We start from the raw sequence: 21,520 nt of genomic DNA on the forward strand, positions 1-21,520 counted from the left end.
TGCATCCTTCCCAGCTGCCAGCAGAGTCACCCAATGCGCCGTGAAACTTAGGTAACGTCCCTGTCCATGCCTGCTGGACCATGAGTCAGCGGTAATATGCACCTTACCGCTGACCGCCCTGTCCAGCGAGGCATGGACATTGCCTTCCACATGCCGGTAGAGAGCCGGAATCGCCTTCCATGAGAAAAAGTGGCGTTTGGGTACCTGCCACTGAGGAACCGCACATTCCAAAAACTCACGGAAGGGGGTAGAGTCTACCAACTGAAAAGGCAGCAGTTGAAGTGCTAGCAATTTTGCCAAGCTAGCATTCAACTGCTGGGCATGTGGATAGCTGGGAGCAAACTTCTTTCGGCGGTGCAGCAGCTGGGGCAGGGAAATTTGCCTGGTAAAATCTGACGTCGGTGTACCAAAAGCAGATTGCCCACAAGTACTTGGCTGCCCACAAGTACTTGGCTGTGACACACCTAATTCTACACCTTCATTCCTCTCAGTGCAGGTCTCAGAGAGGACTGAAGGTATAGTGGGGTTGGAGATCTCAGCTGACGAGGAGCAAGGAGAGGTTCTCTTTGTTCTTTGGTGTGGGTCTTTTAGATACACTTGCCAACGAACTGCATGGCAGGTCAACATATGTCTGGTCAAGCATGTGGTACCCAAGCGTGAGATGTTTTGGCCACGTGAGATACGCTTGAGACATATGTTGCAAATAGCAGCGGTGCGATCTGATGCACTCGTCTCAAAAAAGGCCCACACCAAAGAACTTTTTGAATAACGGGCAGAGACTGCAGCACCCTGCACATGTGGAGCTTTGGGGTGTGATGCAGTCAATGTGCTGCCCTTAGGCTGGCCCCTGGAGGGCATCCTGCCTCATTGGTGGTGTCCTGCCTCCTCCTCCTCCTCCTCTCTCCTATCAGGCACCCACGTTGAGTCAGTGACCTCATCATCCCCTCCCTCCTCATCACTGGAGCAAACCTGGCAGTATGCTGCAGCAGGGGGAGCATGACTGCCAGATTGCTGTCCTTCCTGGGCACCCCCTCTGTCCGTGCTCATGTTACTGCCTTCATCAAGCTCAGTATCATCATCAGAGCCTTCCAAACACTGGGCATCCTCCTGGAGCATGTACCCAACACTTTGGTCAAACAGTTCGAGGGACTCCTCGGGAGGACATGGTGGGGCTAGGGAAGGAGTCACTGATGACATTGAGCCGAGGGAAGAGGCCGCTGCTTTGCCAGACAAAGTACCCTGAGCATGGGTGAGATAGGATGAGGAGGATGAGGACGGCTTGGTCATCCAGTCGACCAAGTCTTCCGCATGTTGCGGCTCAACACGGCCAGCTGCCGAAAAAAAGGCCAAGCGTGTCCCACGGCCACGTGCTGATGAGGATGCACCGTCTCCACGACCAGCACTAGACACAGAGCCTGCTTGCCTTCTCTTATTGGCTTGTGACTGTCTGCCTCTCCTTCTTGGCCTTCCAGACATACTAATGGCCTGTAGCTGCACTAAGCTGGGATATATATATATATATATATATATATATATATATATATATATATATATATATATATATATATATATATATATATATATATATATATATATATATATATATATATATATATATATATATATATATATGTATATGTATATGTACTGATACTGCAGCTAGCAAAATCAACTGCCTGCCTGTAGTATGAGAACACCACCAACCTTCTACAGGTAGCTTTAGCTGAACACTGTGCAGAGCTCGCAAAAAAATAACTTGTAGGTTTAGCTGAACACTGTGAGGAGGACGCACCACACTAACTTGTAGTTTTAGCTGAACACTGTGAGCAGGACGCACCGCACTAACTTGTAGCTTTAGATGAACACTGTTCAGAGGTCTCACTACACTAACTTGTAGTTTTAGCTGAACACTGTGAGCAGGACGCACTGCACTAACTTGTAGTTTTAGCTGAACACTGTGAGGAGGACGCACTACACTAACTTGTAGTTTTAGATGAACACTGTGAGGAGGACGCACCACACTAACTTGTAGTTTTAGCTGAACACTGTGAGCAGGATGCACCGCACTAACTTGTAGTTTTAGCTGAACACTGTGCAGAGGTCTCACTACACTAACTTGTAGTTTTAGCTGAACACTGTGAGCAGGATGCACCGCACTAACTTGTAGTTTTAGCTGAACACTGTGCAGAGGTCTCACTACACTAACTTGTAGTTTTAGCTGAACACTGTGAGCAGGACGCACTACACTATCTGTAAATAGTCTAGCTGCCTGACTGTGGTACTAATAGGATCAAAAGAACACCAGCAATTTTCTTCAGGTAGCTGTAAATACTGTAACAAGACAAGCCTGCCTGTCAGTAAGAAGATAACAGGAACGGATCTAGCTAAACTGAATACAGTGTATATATATATATATACACAACACCTGGGATGCATATATATACACAATACACTATAAGTGCAGCTAACACACTGACTGTCCTGCCTAATCTAGCTAACTCAAATGAAATGACACTGTCTCTCTCCCTCTATCTAAGCATGCCGGAACACACTACACAGGGCCCCCGTGCAGGCGGCCTTATATAGTGTGGGGCGTGTTCTAAACCCCCTGAGCACTAATTGGCCAAAGCCACCCTGGCTTTGGCCAATTACAGCTCTCTCTACCGGCGGCACTGTGATTGGCCAAGCATGCGGGTCATAGTGCATGCTTGGCCAATCATCAGCCAGCAATGCACTGAGATGCTGCAGTGAATTATGGGCCGTGACGCGCCACACGAATTTGGCACGAATGGCCCATATTGTTCGGAATTCGGCGAACGACCGAACAGCCAATGTTCGAGTCGAACATGGGTTCGACTCGAACACGAAGCTCATCCTTAATCACAATGAGTGGTGGTTTTTCATCCAATGTATCCTACATAGCCTTCACTGGGATTAACTGAGGGATTTGTGCTTCTGTACTTTTATTCACTTATTGATTTTAACTTATTCATACATTGTTTTCACGAGGTTGTTTTTTTAATTATATTCATTAGCGCAGTTTTTCTCTTTTATTGGACAATAGAAGATTGGAAAAATGTTGCCTGGTCTGATGAGTCTGGATTTCAGCTGCTACAATCAGATGGTGGGGTCAGAATTTGGCGCATGGATCCATCCTGCCTTGTTTCACCAGTTCAGGCTGATGGTGGGGTGTAATGGTGTGGGGGATGGGGTATCACCAGTTCAGGCTGGTGGTGGGGGTGTAATGGTGTGGGGGATGGGGTATCACCGGTTCAGGCTGGTGGTGGGGATGTAATGGTGTGGGGAATGGGGTATCACCGGTTCAGGCTGGTGGTGGTGGGGGTGTAATGGTGTGGGGGATGGGGTATCACCGGTTCAGGCTGGTGGTGGGGATGTAATGGTGTGGGGAATGGGGTATCACCGGTTCAGGCTGGTGGTGGTGGGGATGTAATGGTGTGGGGGATGGGGTATCACCGGTTCAGGCTGGTGGTGGGGGTGTAATGGTGTGGGGGATGAGGTATTACTGGTTCAGGCTGGTGGTGGGAGTTTAATGGTGTGGGGGATGGGATATCACCGGTTCAGGCTGGTGGTGGGGGTGTAATGGTGTGGGGGATGGGATATCACCGGTTCAGGCTGGTAGTGGTGGTGTAATGGTGTGGGGGATGGGGTTTAAACACCACGGCCTACTTGAGTATTGTTGCTGACCATGTCCATCCTTTTATGACTACAGTGTCCCCATCTTCTGATGGCTCCTTCCAGCAGGATAATGCAACATGTCACAAAGTTCCAATCATCTCACCACTAGACAATGAGGTCACTGTACTCCAATGGCCTCCACAATCACCACATCTCATCCAATAGAGCGTCTTTGGGATGTGGTGGAATGGGAGATTTGCATCATGTATGTGCAGCCGACAAATCTGCAGCAACTGTGTGATGTTATCATGTCACTATGGAGCAAAATCTCTGAGGAATGTTTCCAACACCTTGTTGTATCTATGCCACCAAGAATAAAGGCAAAAGGGGGTCCAACCCACTGCTAGCAAGGGGGACCTAATCTGATCCTCATCATCATCATACATCAGAGGTAATAATTGTGAAGTGGAAGGAAAATGATAAATGATACAAATAAATATGTGAAAAGTATGGGGGGCATTTGTATTCAGCCCCCTTTACTCTGATACCCCTAACTAAAATCTAGAGGAACCAATTGCCTTCAGAAGTCACCTAATTAGTAAATGGAGTCCACCTGTGTGTAATTTACTCTTGGTATAAATACAGCTGTTCTGTGAAGCCCTCTGGGATTTCTTAGAGAACCTTAGTGGACAAGCAGCATCATGAAGGCCAAGGAACACACCAGACAGGTCAAGAATAAAGTTTTGGAGAAGTATAAAACAGGGTTAGGTTATAAAGGAATATCCCAAGCTTTGAACATCTCATGAAGACATGGCCGTCCACCTAAACTGACTGGCCGGGCAAGGAGAGCATTCATTAGAGAAGCGGCCAAGAGCTCCAAAGTAACTCTGGAGGAGCTGTAGAGATCCACAGCTCAGGTGGGAGAATCTGTCCACAGGACAACTATTAGTCGTGTTCTCCACAAATCTGCTCTTTATGGAAGAGTGACAAGAAGGAAGCCATTGTTCACACAGGGGCGACCTTTCAGGCGACTTAGCGGTCTGACAAGTCACGCTCCATTCTCTACAATGGAACCGTTCAAATAGGAGCGACTCAAGTCAAACTCAACTCAAAGGTTCCTCGACTACTTTGGGGCAACTTCACAGCGGCTTGCATTGACTTCTATACTGTACGGGGCGTTTTCAGAGTCGGGCGACTTTGAAGCCCCCCTGTGTGAACCGGCTCTAAAGGGACAAGGACTCCAGAATAATTAAATAAGAAGTAATATCTTTTAACTCTACTCCAGATACTGCATGTAGTTACTTTCTAAAGCAAGTCACACACAATCAACAGCTAAATTGGTGATTGGGGAACCCTCTGAAGAGTCTTTTTGCTGATACCTGACATTCAAAAATCATTATCTAAAAAATATATTGAGGGTTGCATGGCGTTGACTAATTCTAAAGAGGACCACATCATCTTGATACACAAACTACAAAGATGAAAAAAAGGTGTGTAGAATTTTTACCACGAAAGCCTCAAATTTCCAATCTAATTACACTTTATTTCCTGTGGGATACTCTTCTAGAATGGAATCTCAGTGTAATGTAGGCAGAAACCGTGAAGAGATGGGAAAAATGATGGTTAATTAAATCTAATGGGGCGTACACACGGTCGTACTTTTCGTCTACAAAAGTCCGACGGACGCCGACGGACTAAAGCTGGCTGGCAATCCGATCGTGTGTGGGCTTCCCCGGACTTTCAGCTGACTTTTTCAGCCTCAAATCCGACAGACTTTAGATTTGAAACATGCTTCAAATCTTTACGTCGTAACTACGACGGACCCGAAATCCGCTCATCTGTATGCTAGTCCGACGGACAAAAAAACGACGCATGCTCATAAGCAAAAACTAAACGGAAGTCTAGTAAAACTAGTGTTCGTATTGTAGGTAGCACATCGTTGAATGCAGCGCATTTAATGTCTTCTTTATGAATGCTATAAAGAACGAAGATGTTTTGCTGTTCATATTCATACAGAGTTCTCCCAAACTGATTTCTGGATTCTTTTTCTCTTTGATCTCATGAATGATATGGTATGCTTTTTAAAAACAATGTTTCCATACTAATAATACTTTTTACACTTGTTTTTTTTGTTGGAGTCATCTTTTCTTGTAATTTTTATCCAGATATTTATTTTATGATTGTTGTCGAACTTTTTTTATGTTTATCTATGTTTTTTTTTTGTTTGTGTTTGTAAAGTTACCACAGTGAACCCATTTTTTTTTTGTTTGTTTTTTTGGTGTTTGTAAAGTTACCACAAAGAACCCTTTATTATTTTTGTTTTTATAGTGATTTTTTATTTTTTGTATATAAAGTTAACCCAAAGAACCGTTTTTGGTTATGTATCTTTTTTTTTTTAAGACTTACCACTCGAACATTATTAACATTATTAATGTATTTTTGGTGTGTTTTTGCAAACTCAATGAGATTGTTGTCCCTTGTTAATTTAACATTGTGTCTAAAATCAATGATTTAAAATAAAACACATAAAGTCTTTTCATAAACTCAAAAAATATCCATTTATTCATGGTCTAAATAAAATAAAGAGGAAGTCAACGCTGGAAAAAGTCTGTGGACAAGAAAATTGGGATCTTGAGGAGTCCAAATAAAAGGGAGCACAATCTGGTCCATAAATCCCAGAGATCAACAGCAGCAGCAGATGATATAGATGTCCCCAGACTGTGATACTACAACAGCCTGCGTCTTTTGTCAGACCAGACTGAACCCAGGTCATCACTTTCTTCTCTTCCCTGCAGCCTTTCCTCCACACTGCCCTGCACCCTTCCCTGCAGCCTTCCCTGTAGCCTTCTTTGGAGGCTGTGGCTCTGGTGTTTCAGTTGTGGCCGGAGGAGGAGGGGGGCTGCCTCATGTAGTTGGGTGTTTCTTGTTAGCGTGCCCTGCAGCCCCTTCTGGATTGTTTCCCCAAATATTCGCTCGCAAATGAGGCGCTGCTCCCAATCCATTTGAAGAAGCCTGTTGGCTAAGTAGCAGCCATAGGACTCTTCCGCTTCGGGGGGCTCCTTAAAAAACGGGTGGCCTCTTGCATGAGGCGCAGGGATGCGTCCTGTGTGACCGTCCCCTTCCTGGCCCTTTTTTTGGGAAGGCGGAGGGGAGGCACTTGGGATTCGGTCAGGCTCCTACTGGGACCAGCCACCTCACTTGGCCCAGCCACCTCACTTGGCCCAGCCACCTCACTGGGACCAGCCACCTCCTGCCTGACACTGGGCCCAGCCTCCTCCAGGATGATGGTGAATCCGGCCTCCTCCAGGCTGTCCATGGGACCGGTCTCCTCCTGCCTGCCACTTTCCCCACATTCCTCCTGGATGGACTCATCCTGTGTATAAAAAAAGGACATAGTTTTAGTATATTTTTTTGGGTTCATCAATGACACACAATTTGCTTCTCATGACTAGCAAATTCAATGTGAATACATCTCTTTAATAAAAGAGTCTAATCAGACACCCTAATTTTTTGAAGCAGGTGCCAAACATATTTAGCCACTACTGTCAATTGATATGTATACACAATTTTGAGGGCAAAATTATTTTAGACAATTATAACATCCAGTTAACATCATTAATATTAGTATAGTAAATATTTGTTAAAATAATTTACCTGACTCCAGATGGTCATATCCGGTTCATCCAGGATGGAAGACCCAGCTTGCTCCTCATCAGCCTCTGCTGGGGTGGAGGGAAGGGTGCATGGAAGGGTGAAGGGAAGGGTGGAGGGAAGGGTTGAAAGTGATGCCCTGGCTTCAGTCTGGTCATCAAGAAAACAGAGTTGATTGTAGTACCACAGCCTGGGTACATAAACATCATCTGCTGATGCTCCTGATCTCATTGATTCCTCGATCTTCTTATGATCCCTCTTATACATGTTCCTCAAGACCCCAATTTTCTTTGTCAATGTCTCCACTGTTGTTTCCGGGATGGTCGCCTGGACAAAGGACAGAAGTCTCTCCAGCGTTGACTTCCTCACATGCTTTGAATAATACTGAGGGTGTTTCACCTCCCACAAATTCCTCATCTCTCGATATTTAGATATGAAAGCTGTAAGGAACTCTGGATCCTTAAATAGGGGATTCATAATGTCTGTAAAAGATAAAGTCACAAGACAAAAAACACTTATTAGGTTTCTGCTAAACCCTCATCATCTTATCCCTATGTAGGCCTCATCAATCTGTCAAGCCATATAGGCCGCTTGCTACAAAGTCTTGACCAAATGTATAAATTTAAAATTACCTTCGTTTAGTAGTGTCCCGGTCCACTATCACCTACGCACAGAACGTACATACGACACAATACGTAACAGCGCTTTATACACTGCACATGCGTAATACTACGCCTACTTGGCCCGCCCCTGACGTTCTTTTTGTTTACGCATATAACCCGCCCTTGACTCTATGCACAGAACGTATGTACGTACGACACGTTCACAAGGCCCTTTTTATACAGTACGCATGTGTGAAACTCCGCCTGCGTTGCCCGCCCCTGACGTTCGATTTTAACTCATGTTCTCCACCACTTAATTCTACGCACAGAACGTACGTACGACACGTGCACAAGGCCCCTCTTTATACACTACGCATGTGTGAAACTCCGCCTGCGTCGCCCGCCCCTGACGTTCAATTTTAACTCATGTTCTCCGCCCATTTTTATTTACGGCGCGTAGTGGGGTGAATAATGGCGGAGACACATCAGGTGTGTACTACCTCAGGTAGCGAAGAAAGCCCGGAGGCCGGAATGTCAAGATCTGTGAGGCCTAGATTTAAGGCCTCCAATATGTCCTTTAAAGAGATGGTGGAAATGGTGGCCATTCTTAAAAAAAGGACTATGATGGGAAGTATGGGCCGTACGCCCGGCCAAATTTGCGCAAAGCCAAAATAATGGCGAAGGTGGTGAAGACTTTAGAGGCTTATTTTGGGGTACAGCGCTCGAAGGATCAAATTCGAAAAAGATGGTCCGACCTCAAACTCAGGGAGCCGGATCAGTACAGACGGATCCGTAAAGTGCTGAAAAAAAGTAAGTACTTGTGTTTTCATCTTGTGTTGATTACCTCGTATACTGCTCCATGTGCTTTTCATTCCTATACGATTTTTTGCATCGTTTGAAACGATCTTTTAATAAACCTCGTTACATATCTCTATATATATATATATCTCTCTCTCTCTCTCTCTATATATATATGTATGTATATACATACATATATATATATATATATATGTATATATGTATAGATATATATATGTATATATGTATATATATCTATATCTATATATATATCTATATATATATCTATAGATATAGATATATATATAGAGAGAGAGATATAAATATAGATATAGATATAGATAGATATTGATATTTATGTAATGTTTTTTTAAAATTTAAATTAATATATATTTTTATATTTAGATTTTGTTTGATATTTAGATTTAGATTTAGTTATAGATATAGAGAGAGAGAGATCAAGATTTTAAGCTATATTTAGATACTGATATCTAGATATCGAGATATCTATCTATCTTGATGTGTCTTTAGAAATTAAAATCTTTACGTCAACTAGGAACTCTACACAAACAGACAATTTGTACACCACTTCACTACAAATGTTTGAAGATTACTATGTACTAAAATATCTGTGTGCTAAGTATATTAATTTTTTGCTTCACATAGGGGAAAAATCACTCAGCCAACAAGAAGAACCCAGTCCCCCCCAACCAAAAGAACATACTTGGGAAATCAGCCCAAGCCCCACTGAGGATGTGGAGGAAGGAGAGGTGGGCGACATGGGCACCCCACCAGGTGAGTGTCTGACACACCAGCTTACGGTAATCTATGCATGGCTGCCTTTTATTTTATGTAATTTTTCTACTCTATTTTAGGTGATCTGGTTGTGCTTGAGTCAAGCAACAGCGCCACCCCCGTGGATGTTCATGAAGTATGCGACATGGGCACCCCACCAGGTCAGTGTCTGAGACACCAGCTTTATGGTAAGGTAAACTATGTATGTGTACATTTTTCTAAACACATCTTTTTTTAATTCCACTTTAGGTCCAAGTGACTATTTCACCACAGACAGTGCCCAACGGCTAATTGCTCAAATAATGGCCTGGAATGGGAAGATCGATCAAATGCGTAATCGGCTGGATCATATGCAGCAGGAAATGAAGGACATGATTGATGTTTTAGGTCGAATCTAAATGCCCTTTTGGAAACCCAAAAACATCGATCATGTCCTTCATTTCCTGGTTTGCTGACCCCATTCTGGGCCTTCTCTTTATTATTTTCTGTTAAATGATATGCCTGTTTAACCACTTCCCGCCCGCCCTATAGCGGATTGACGTCCGGGAAGTGGTTGTGTTATCCTGACTGGACGTCATATGACGTCCAGCAGGATAACATGCCGCAGCGCGCCCCCGGGGGCGTGCATCACGGCGATCGGTGGAGCGGTGTGTCAGTCTGACACACCGCTCCACTGATCTTGGTAAAAAGCCTCCGGCGGAGGCTCTTTACCACGTGATCAGCCGTGTCCAATCACGGCTGATCACGCTGTCAATAGGAAGAGCCGTTGATCGGCTCTTCCTCACTCGCGTCTGACAGATGCAAGTAGAGGAGAGCCGATCGGCGGCTCTCCTGGCAGGGGGGTCTGCGCTGATTGTTTATCAGCGCAGCCCCCCCTCCGATCACCCCACTGGACTACCAGGGATGCCACTAGGACCACCAGGGAAGGGGCAACATGGATGGCCAGGTATGTACCCCATGGCCATCCACATGTGCCCAATCTGTGCCAATCAGTGCCCACAAATGGGCACTGATTGGCACTATTATGTCAATGATCTGCCCAGCAATGCCCAGATCTGCCCAGCAATGCTTTATCAGTGCCACCTGTCATTGCCCATCTGTGCCACCTGTCATTACCCATCGGTGCCACCTGTCAGTGCCCATCTGTGCCCATCAGTGCCCACCTATCAGTGCCCATCAGTGCCACACATCAGTGCCACACATAAGTACCCATCAATGCCACCCATATATACCAATCAATGCCACCTACAAGTGCCCATCAGTGCCGCCTATGTGTGCCCATCGGTGCCACCTATGAGTGCCCATCAGTGCCACATACCAGTGCCACCTATCAGTACCCATCAGTGCCACCTATCAGTGCCCATTAGTGCCGCCTATCAGTGCCCATCATCAGTGCCCGTTAGTGCCACCTCATCAGTGCCACCTCATTGGTGCCACCTCATCGGTGCCCATCAGTGCCGCCGTATCAGTGCCCATCAGTGCAGCCATATCAGTGCCCATTATTGAAGTAGAAAGCGTACTTATTTACAAAAAAATTTAACAGACACAAAGAAAAACTTTTTTTTTTTTTTTTAAATTTTCGGTCTTTTTTTATTTGTTGCGCAAAAAATAAAAACCGCAGAGGTGATCAAATACCACCAAAAGAAAGCTCTATTTGTGGGAACAAAATGATAAAAAATTTGTTTGGGTACAGCATAGCATGACCGCGCAATTGTCATTCAAATTGCAACAGCGCTGAAAGGTGAAAATTGGGCTGGGCGGGAAGGTGTCTAAATGCCTGGTATTGAAGTGGTTAACAACATTTAAAAAAGGAAGCCTGTTTTTAGAAAACACAAAAAAAAAAAAAATTTTAAAAAACCAAAAAAATTACAAAAAATGTTTTTAAAAAAAAAAACCCAAAAAAAGGTTTTTAAAAAAAAACAAAAAAATGTTTTTTAAAAAAAAAAAAACAGATTTTAAAAACAAACAAAAAAAAAAGGCCTGTTTGGTAAAATCAAAATGCCAAAAAATTTTTATTTTTGATTATCTAAAAATCTTTATTAATATATCAATATATTTTTGGCTAGGAACATTTTATACTAAGTGCATAACTGAATGTATACCAAAGATTAAAAACATCTGCTTAGGAATTAAATAAATGTGTGGTTTGTTATTTCAATGCTCAGTATCAGTTTGTTTAAATTTAAAATAGTCGTTTACAGTGACAATGGAGCTTATTTAGAAATTTACAAGGAAAATACAGTTGGCACTACAACTGCTCGACCATAACCTAGGAGAAAGCCCAAAAGAAAGGCAAGCAATAAATATAATTCAAGATTTCATCAAGATTTTTTTTATTTTAAATCTTTAGATATCCTGGCCCATTGCAATGGCCCCCCTACCCATAAAATAATTAACATATTGCTGTCTAACTTGACGGGCACTTTGGGGGGCCAAGCCAGTACAGACAGTATCCAGGCCCGTAAGATTGTCACTGCTAATAAGTCCGGCCTCAGGCCCAACTGGCACAATATAATTTTGTGAATGTTTGTGCAAAAAGTTGTGCAGGATGCAGCACGATAAAATGATAAAATTAAGTTTGTATTACGCCAAATTAATGGAGGTTTGAAACAGGCGGAACCGGCTGGCCAGAATCCCAAACGCATTCTCAACCACTCTTCTAGCTCTGGCCAGCCGGAAATTAAAAACCCTCCTCTCCGGGGTGAGGGTTCTTTGGGGGAATGGCCTCATGAGGTGCTTGCTCAGAGCGAAGGCTTCATTGGCAATGAAGACAAAGGGGAGTCCTTCCACGTTATCCGCATCAGGTGGCAATCCCAGGCCACCACTCTGGAGACGCTGGCAGAACTCCGTCTGGGCAAATACTCCTCCATCCGACATCTGGCCATTCTTCCCCACTTCCACATATAGAAATTCATAGTGTGCCGACACCACCGCCATTAAAACAATACTGTGGAACCCCTTATAATTAAAATAGTATGACCCCGAATGGGGTGGTGGCACGATGTGGACATGTTTCCCATCTATAGCCCCTCCACAATTGGGAAAGTCCCAACGGGTGGCAAAATGGGATGCCACAGTCTGCCATTCCTGTGGCGTTGAAGGAAACTAGGGAATCAAACAAGAAAACAAAAATCAGTAATTTTGAATATAACATTGCAAGAAAATTATACAATTAAAAACATTATTGCCCAGCATCAGTATAACATTAAATAATTGAAATCTTCTGGAAGAAATAATATGGAAAGGCACACTTATCAGATTGCTCACCCCCTCTGATGGAGCATTGATTACATTTTAGGGGGTGGTGAAATTAAAAAAAAAAAAAAATTTTAGGACACGCAGGGATTTATGGACTAAAAAGGCTACAAGACTGTGCAGTTGTCTCACTCTGCAAGTGCAGTTGCTCCCCAGCCTAAAGTAAATGAGGTAAGGTAAAAAGGCTTTCATGTTGCAAGGAGTACACAATCACATGCAAGGGCAATTAATGAAAACACTTTGTGGCTTGCATATGATTTGATGATGGAAATCAGCAGAGCTTCTGCTCATTTACTAAAGCACTGGAGCAAATGCATTTGTAGAGTGCACATGCATTTTGCAAAGTGCAACATATATTTGCTTTGTAAAAATCAACACCACAGAACATTCTAGCAAATTATTAGGGAGGGTTTGGAAATCAAGCTAATTATATGCACACTATTTGGATAGAGTTTAGGGGAAACAAAATACAATGCAGCTGACTAAATACATTCAAACTGAGTAGACTAGGTGGATATGTGCCCAGCATTGTATGCTGGGGAGGTTATTGAAGGCAAATATACATGCATGACAAAAAAGAACAGGAAAAAAATCCAGCATGCGTGAGGAGAAAAAGGGGACATTCACACTATATTGCAATGATGGTAAGTAGTGTTTGAGCTAAGAAATACATTACATTATCAAAGATTAAATAAAAGAACATGTGATGCTAATAAAAGAAAAAATTCTTACCTTAATATAGTCCTTCTGCAGGACCTGGATGATGGCAGAACAGGTCTCTGGGATAATGATCCCCAGAGCCTGGGGGGAGATGCCTGTCGAGAACTTGAGGTCCTGCAGGCTTCTCCCTGTCACCAAGTACCGCAACGTGACAACTAGCCTCTGCTCCGGAGTGATGGCTTGCCTCATGCAGGTATCCTGCCTGCTGATATAGGGGGTCAGCAAAGCCACCAAACAGTCAAAAACGGGGTCCGTCATCCGGAGAAAGTTCCTGAAATCCTCGGGATTATTCTCACGGAGCAATGGCATGTGACAGAACTGGTCACGCTGGAGCAACCAATTCTTGGTCCATGAACTCCTCCTCGCCCTGTTCATGGACTGGTCTTGGTCTGAAGAATAAACTACAGCACCAAACACATACAATGCACAAGCTCGACGACGAGTACGTACAGGTAACATGGCTTCAAAACGGTCGGCTGGTCAGAACACACTTAACAGAATGCACTGAAGAACAGCAAGGCCTGTGAAGAGCGACCTGAAAATCAGGAACGAGTGGACAATAAAATAAAGATTTCTCAATGCCAACTGACCAAACTCACTGAAAAGCAGATACAAACCTCACAAGCACAGACTGAACAACAGTTAAAACGAACTGAAAAATACGAGTCTCACAAGCGCGAATCGTCTCTCACCAAACTTCTACTAACACGAGATAAACACGAGATTAGCAGAAGGAGCCCAAAGGGTGTCGTACGGGCTATTGAACTTCCGTTTTATAGTCTCGCCGGACTTGGTGTACGTCACCGCGTACTAGGCTGTCGAACTTTTGTGTGGTCATGTGTGGGCAAGTCCGTTCATTAGAAAGTCTGCCGCAAGTCCACCGAAAGTCCGCTGGAAGTCTGTCGGACAGGCTGTCGGACTTTTGTAGACGAAAAGTCTGACCGTGTGTACGCGGCACAAGTCTTCCTTCTCCAGGAGCAGAAAGATGCCATCTCCGTGGACATGATGGCAGATACCTTCTCTTGCAGGGCTCCGTTCAGGATAATGAAGTAACCATTATGACCTATTACGCCCCGAATGACAATCCGGGCCCATTTCTGTCTCATGTCTGTTCTTTGTTACAGGTCCACCAGAGAGGCACCCTCCTGTTGGCGGGTGATTCTAATGTGACTCTCAATCCTGCCCTTGATAAATACCCGGCGGGTCATAAAGCCCCCCTCCTGCGGCAAAAAAGTTCTTGCTGGCCTAACTGTTGTGGAAAATTTTATATTAATGTATTGTCATAAGAGTCTCCCAGTGTCTGTTCAATCGCAGCCAGCTCTAAAGAGCTGACTGGGGTAGACTGACGCTGGTTGAGATCCGTTTCGTAGTGAAAAGCTCTTTGGGGATGTAGAGAAATGTTTGCGGAGTGGGGACATGTCCGGCAGCTAAGGGCCCCTGTGCGATGCACAGAACGATCGTCTGGTGGGGGTGTGTTCGCTCTGCAAAGACATTATCAGTTTAACGAGTGTGCTCTCATGTTGCCCCTGTGTGCCTGATCAACACATTTTTGGCCCAATGAGTGTACGCCTGCCAATAATCTCTGGTCCACAAAGACAGTAGAATAATCAAGGTATACCTTGTTCTCTGGAACAATGTATAATAGGGATTTCTATCAACGGAAATACGGGAGTCTTTTGGGTTGTTCTGGTTGGAGACAAAGTTAATGTTTGAAAGCCATGTGGCTTCTAAAAGCATGCATGCACCCTGTCTCTGCTCAGACTCACCCATAAGACTCCTGTAGTCATTGTTCATTGGTTGTTGCATTTTCCTGTGTTAAATCCTTATATGGTCATTGACATCCTGTGAGGTCACAAGCTTTGTAAGAGGTGTTTGGTTGTTGGAAGCCCAACCCTCGAGCTTTGGGACTTCCTGTTATGCTAATAAAGAGTCAGCACACGGCTGAGCAGGCAGTGTGATCTTGGAACTGGAACCGTAAACATGTGTTTTGTCTAGTTGGCTGGATGGGGCACACACCAGAGGATGAATACAATCAAAAGGTGAGGTGCATTTATATCATTAGACAAAATTGTTATTATTATGAGAAACAGGAGATTTGGCTGTGTGCTCTTCCATAACAAAATGGCGAGCCAGGTAGGAGTGAACAGAACCTCCTTCAGAATTGGATCATTAAGATGTGCTGGGGAGGGTCTGCTTCGCAAAAAGAACACATTTTTCGTCTTTTGAAATAATGCTGGAAGTTTGATCATATGTCTGGTGTGTGCCTGCGTGCGTGTGTGTGTGTGTGTGTGTGTGTGCCTGCGTGTGTGTGTGTGACTGATGCTGTGTAACAAGTTTGTAATGCATATGAGAAATAGAAATGTATGAATTAGGATTATTTGCAGCCTGCAATGTGTGTGTGTGTGGCTGAGTAGTTTTGTAAGTAGCTGAACCTGTTTGTAAAGATGCCATGAATTTAGTGAAGGGGCAGGCATTGTTGTTTTTGTGTTGAAAGGGGCTACACCCTGGGGGAAGGGAACTTTAATGTTCTGAACAGACATACAAGCATTCACTGTCTGTATCTCTCAATGTCTTGTGTCTGTGAAAGCTAATGTGAACTGAGTTTGAGGAGAGGGTATGTGGCAGCTGTGTGCTTGTGTTTTTTAATGTGGTCTTTTTGTCGTCGGCCATCTTGCTGTGGTCCAGATTTCATCTACCATGTGTTCCTAAGCTGTGCTTTTTCGTAACTTTAACACTTTTAAATGTTTGTTTAAGCATTCATTTAGTATCTCAAATGTGTAATTTTTTGGGGAGAAATTTTTGGTTTTGGCAGGAAAATGTTTTTTGTCTGCTACTTCCTTTTGTTCTTTTATTGTTGTCTGCCATGTGACTACAGTCGGCCATTTTCTATTCCTTTGTGTGTGAACTTTGAAATGTTTATCCATCTTGGTCAGTTTTGGCGGGAAAATGCGCCATTTTGTTGGGGTCTGGCCTTTGTTGTGGTCACCATGTGCATCGGTGGCCATTTTGAAGACCTGTGGGCCCTCCTATAGGGGAAGCTGCTCCATTGTGTATTCCTTTGTGTGTGCAAAGCCACATGCTTTAAGCTGCAATCTGGCTTCTAGGCACCATTTTGTGAATTCTATTTTTGTACTGTTTACATACTTTTCAAGGAAACTATTGTGTTTTCTGTATTGAATATTGGTTTTAAGTTGAAATGTCTGTCGCATATCCAAGTGCCCATGCATTGTTGGGACATCACAATAGGAGCTGTTTACACCCTGTGGGGATCTCAGGTTTCTAGGTAATAGCATGGGGGAGTTCTAACTCTCAGAGTCAAATAGAGTGTATTGTTTAAGAAATTCTGGTTTGTCTTGTCATTTGTTAATGTCAGCCATTTTTCTGTAGTCCTGGTTTCATTTACCATTTTGCCGTGGACCGATTTTCGATTGCTGCAACTGCCTTTTTGTTTATGCTTATTTTAGTCTCGAGCAAAATATCTCTGGGTTTGTACTGAATTCCATTTCCAGTAGAATCATTTAGTTTTTATTCCAGTTGTTTTAAAGAAGTTTATGTTTCTAGTGAAGAAATCTCAATTTTGGCGGGATCAACAACTAAATTTCATGCGTTAATGGCACCATTTTGTTTGTGGCTGCAGTGGAAGGGAAAAGAACTCCTTCAGCCATCTTTTTGCAAGAGTTTCAGTTTTTAGTTTTTGTTACACTGTTGTGTGGTATTTCTGTCTCAAAACTTGTGGTTTGACTTCCCAGGGGATATGTGACTCAAGGGGGATTCCCTCCCATTTGCAATATGGGGGCTTATTCCACCCACTCCTGGAAAAAAAAAGTTTTTAGTTGTTGATGTTAGCCATAGATTTGTCTGTCTTGAGAGACAAAATATGAAGCTATTCAAGGCTTCCCCTCCCCCTCCCTCTTCCTACTCAGGTGTGCAACAGGAAGTTGGTGGGAGGGGCTTGGGGTCTTTTGACTTGTTTGGAAGGACGAAATCATTTTTATTTTTAAATTAAATTAAGGTTTATATTGTAATACAGTTTTGGGTAGAGAGCAAACAGGAGGCATCCAAGTTGTTGTTGTAATATCTAGGTACAGATAGAAGCCATAAGATTGTTTTGAATAGTGGAGGATTTCATGGTGCTTTGTAGTTTGTCTGACAACACATTTATAGGGCTGCCGATAACCGGTTGTAGAGCATGTATATGTGAGGATTAGTACGCTAGCACACCGGGAGGCCATGTAAAATAATCGGAGAACGCCGAGTACCAGTACTGTAAAAATAGTCACTAAGCAGTACTGATCCGAAAACTAGTGCAAGGGTGCCCTGGATGCAGGGACCATCATAAGCGATTTGAATCATCATGGGTAATGTTGGTCCATGCGTTGGAGGAAAAAATGAGGCTCCACACCAGTCAGACAGCTGCACTTCACATGAGATCTGGTTTGGGGCTCCGGACATGAAACCCCTTAAAGTTTGGCAGATATGGTCAGGGGGTACAGTAAGGTGTATTCCTTTGGAAGGTACTTTTGATGTCTGGATGTACGAGACCCCAGAATAAAAATTTATTGGAAGTAGTTCAGCTGCGGCTTCAGAAATCTGTAATGTTGAGTGAGTTGATGGATGCGTAGTCAGGCCTGTTTTTGAACTTTGTGTGGCTGGTCCATGCAAAGATTTCGAAATGCTCTCGTGCTTTTCAAATTGTATTCTTTTTCTATCGCTAAAAGAGTGAAGGCAGCATTCCATCTGGCCTTTTTTTCTGTTTTTTTTTTCATTTTTCGTTTTTGGGAACTATGAAATATCTCCCCCACATTTGTATCTAAATGTTTGTCTTTGTTTCATTGTTTGTATGTGGTAACAAGATGTTTGAACCTCCCGTGACAGCCCTCTTGCGTGTCGCGGCTGTTGTATTTTAGAAAAAAAACGTGAAAGTAAGATTTACAGAGGGTTTCGTTATTATCGGTTTTCTGGAATGTCAGTGACAATTTACCAATGTACACGAATATTGTATTATTTACCATTCTTTGAAGGATAGAGTAATAACCTTTGTTTATAAGTATCTTTTCAGGTCCAAAGAGTTTCTGGAAGTGTGTGTACAGGTGTATAAGAAGGTAAAAGTATCATAGGCTATTTCACTGTTTCATTCTGCACCATTCTAAACCCTGCATGTCTTCCTCCAGTTTGTAATGAGGAGGGAAGAAAAGGGGGGATGAGAGTGGTGAGAATAACACATTTTCAAACCAATAATACTAACCGCTCTAATTCTAACCAAGTTTGTGCCAAGACTGTCTTTCTTTGATGGAATTTGAATCTGCAAGCTGCAGTCTGGTGAAAGAGGCTCCTATCCCAGATGCTAAGAACCTTTTTGTCACTGGTTCCAGGTATTACACCCCGGATGGTAAGCCACACACAGGTTATGCAGTGACCACAGTCCCGATGTCTGGGTTATTGTCATATGAGGTTTGTTTGAAGGTCAACCAAAAACAGAATTGTACTTTCCTCATTAGCTGTCACCTACATTCTCAGCTGATGGGGTAGGTGCAATCACTGTAACATGAACTTCAAAAGGTCCACCACTGGGTTCACGAGTCCATCCTGCACCCTGACACAATAACCAGTTTACATTCTTTTCAACCAGGTGACTGGGTCATTGTAAAGAAGCTTGAGGGATGAGACCACACCAGCCACTGCAAGAAGCGGATCAACCACAAAGAGTAGAGAAGTATCTTCATTAATTTACATTTTTTGTTTAATAAATTTTGGCAAGGGTAACGATGAAAAGCATCCCAACTAGCTAAGAAAGAGAACAGGACACATGGTTGGGTATTTAGTGTCCCAGCGATGACGGCGGTACATGCTATATGTGACGTTCATATTGGTGTGAGGAGTTTTGACAGACTAGTAAAATCCAAACAGACACCTGTCAATAGAACTTATGTTATGGAAATGATTAAGAGCTCCAATCGAGCCCAAGGTTATCTGCTGCTGTCTCTAATTGGAAAGTGTGGCTATGCATGCATATAAAAGTAAACATTCTGAGACACGCTCAGCACCGTTACTTTTTACACTTCTGCTTTATTCAAGGTGGTGCTAATGTTTTATACACACAAATACATCATTGCTATGTTAGTCTAATAGGTACATCTCATTGGTTAAGATAGAAAAGAAGATGGAGAATCTTCATAACAAGGTTTGGCTGTCCTTGGTTTTATCTTCAGTTCCGCGTTCTTCTGATGTGTAGGATGTAGGGGGTACCTGCCATTTTGAGAAAAATATAGGAACAGAGCTAATCTGTATACTTATATAATGAGTAAGGAGAAAAATATGTATGCACATAAGAAAATAGACATTTTCAGATTATTATTATTATTATTTACATCATATTCCTTCACAATCCCCCCTAAAATGACTATTTTCTCTTTTCTGTCCCTAATACTAAAGGTCCCACTTTGGCCTGGCCCTTCTCCTCAGCAACTCTTTTAGCTGTATATAGAATTGGGCAGCAACTGTTCACTTCCCTCCTCGATACAGCTGGAGAGGTGCAGTCAGGCGCTATCTATCCCTAAAACCCTATAGGATTGTGAGGTTTTGGACAAGGAGTGACTGTAGAGGAGTGAAGGGTTTGTCATCTTCCATCATAAGGAGGTCCTCTTCTTCTTGGTGGAGAAATGTAGGTGTGCTATTGTCTACAGCCTTGCTCATTAACTTTTTTTCAAAAGGTAGAATACAGCATACAATCAGGGCTAAAAGGACCAGGATTATTAATACCGTTACCCCTATCTGGGCGAGCACCTTCTGCAACCCACTCATCCAGCTAAAATATTGGTCCCATGGGTCTGTGATACCTGAGTTCTTCTTCAACTCCAATGACAGATCTTCTAATTTCTTTATAGCTAAAGTAACCTTACCATTTGGGCCAGTATTATCAGAAATGTATGGACAACAGGTTCCCGTTTTTTCCTATGATTTTACAAAACACCTCCTTTCCCAGCTAGCACCATGTCTAAGGCCATTCGGTCCTGGAATGTCATGTAGGAAGTGGGGGCTAACTGGTCAGCAATTCCCTAGAGGGCATCTTTAGAGTAATTTACAAATCTCTGTTGGTTATAATATGTGTAGTGTCAGGTCACCTAGAGGCTGGGTGACAGATGCACACTGTTGGGATCAGGAGTGCACCGCAAGGTAGTGGACCCTACGGCTGACTGCTGCGGATTGAACCCTGGGAGGTTCAGGAAGCAGGTCTACTGGATCACTGACACAGATCCTACTGGGAGCTAAAGCATAGATTCCCCAGGGCGCGGAGTCTAAGAGCCAGCAGGTGTTCACCAGAGCCTTTAATGGTAAGGATGGACTGCGCTGCAGTCTGGCTCCAGGTCGCGGCCCCCAGGGTCTCACAGCTCACGCTCACGGTAGACTACAGGAGAAGAGGAAGGAGGCAGCAGGCTGGAACAACAAGGAAAGTAAGGGACAAGCCAAGGTCGGTAACAGGAATCAGATGTAGGAAACACAGCAAGTACACACAGAGGCTAACACACAGTGGTTGATCAGCACTGCTGGCTTGCAGTGCACAGGTTAATATAGGGTTCCCTGATAGGGCCTGGGGTGGGGCCATGCTTAGAGGAAAGGTTACAAAGCAGTCAGGTGAGGGTCAGCTGGTCTCTAGAGATGGAGACAGGTATGCTGATCGACAAACTATTGCATAACCATGACATGTAGTTAATCCAATCTACATTCTTGCTGACAGTTGTTATGGGGATCAAAGACTCAAAACCAGCTTTTACCTGATCCCTGGCTTTAAACTCATCAGGGACCCCCCTTGTAACCCTTATGACATCTATGTACACATGAGGGTCAAAGCTTCTGGAGAGAGCTGCTCGCTTCCTCCTCTGACTGTGTGCTGGGTCAGTGTATGTATCAGGGGTATCTTCGGTTAGGAGATGGGGCTTTCTATTTTCAACTTTTTTTTTTTTTTTTGTCTAATGCACTCTGTGGTCGCCCAGTCTGGCCCTGTGTTCCAACCCACTGGCCCCCACAGAAACCACAACTCTGTCCCCAGTAACTGTCTGTGTGGC

This window comes from Aquarana catesbeiana, linkage group LG13, assembly GCF_042186555.1.
Source record: "Aquarana catesbeiana isolate 2022-GZ linkage group LG13, ASM4218655v1, whole genome shotgun sequence".
Taxonomy (NCBI): Eukaryota; Metazoa; Chordata; class Amphibia; order Anura; family Ranidae; genus Aquarana; species Aquarana catesbeiana.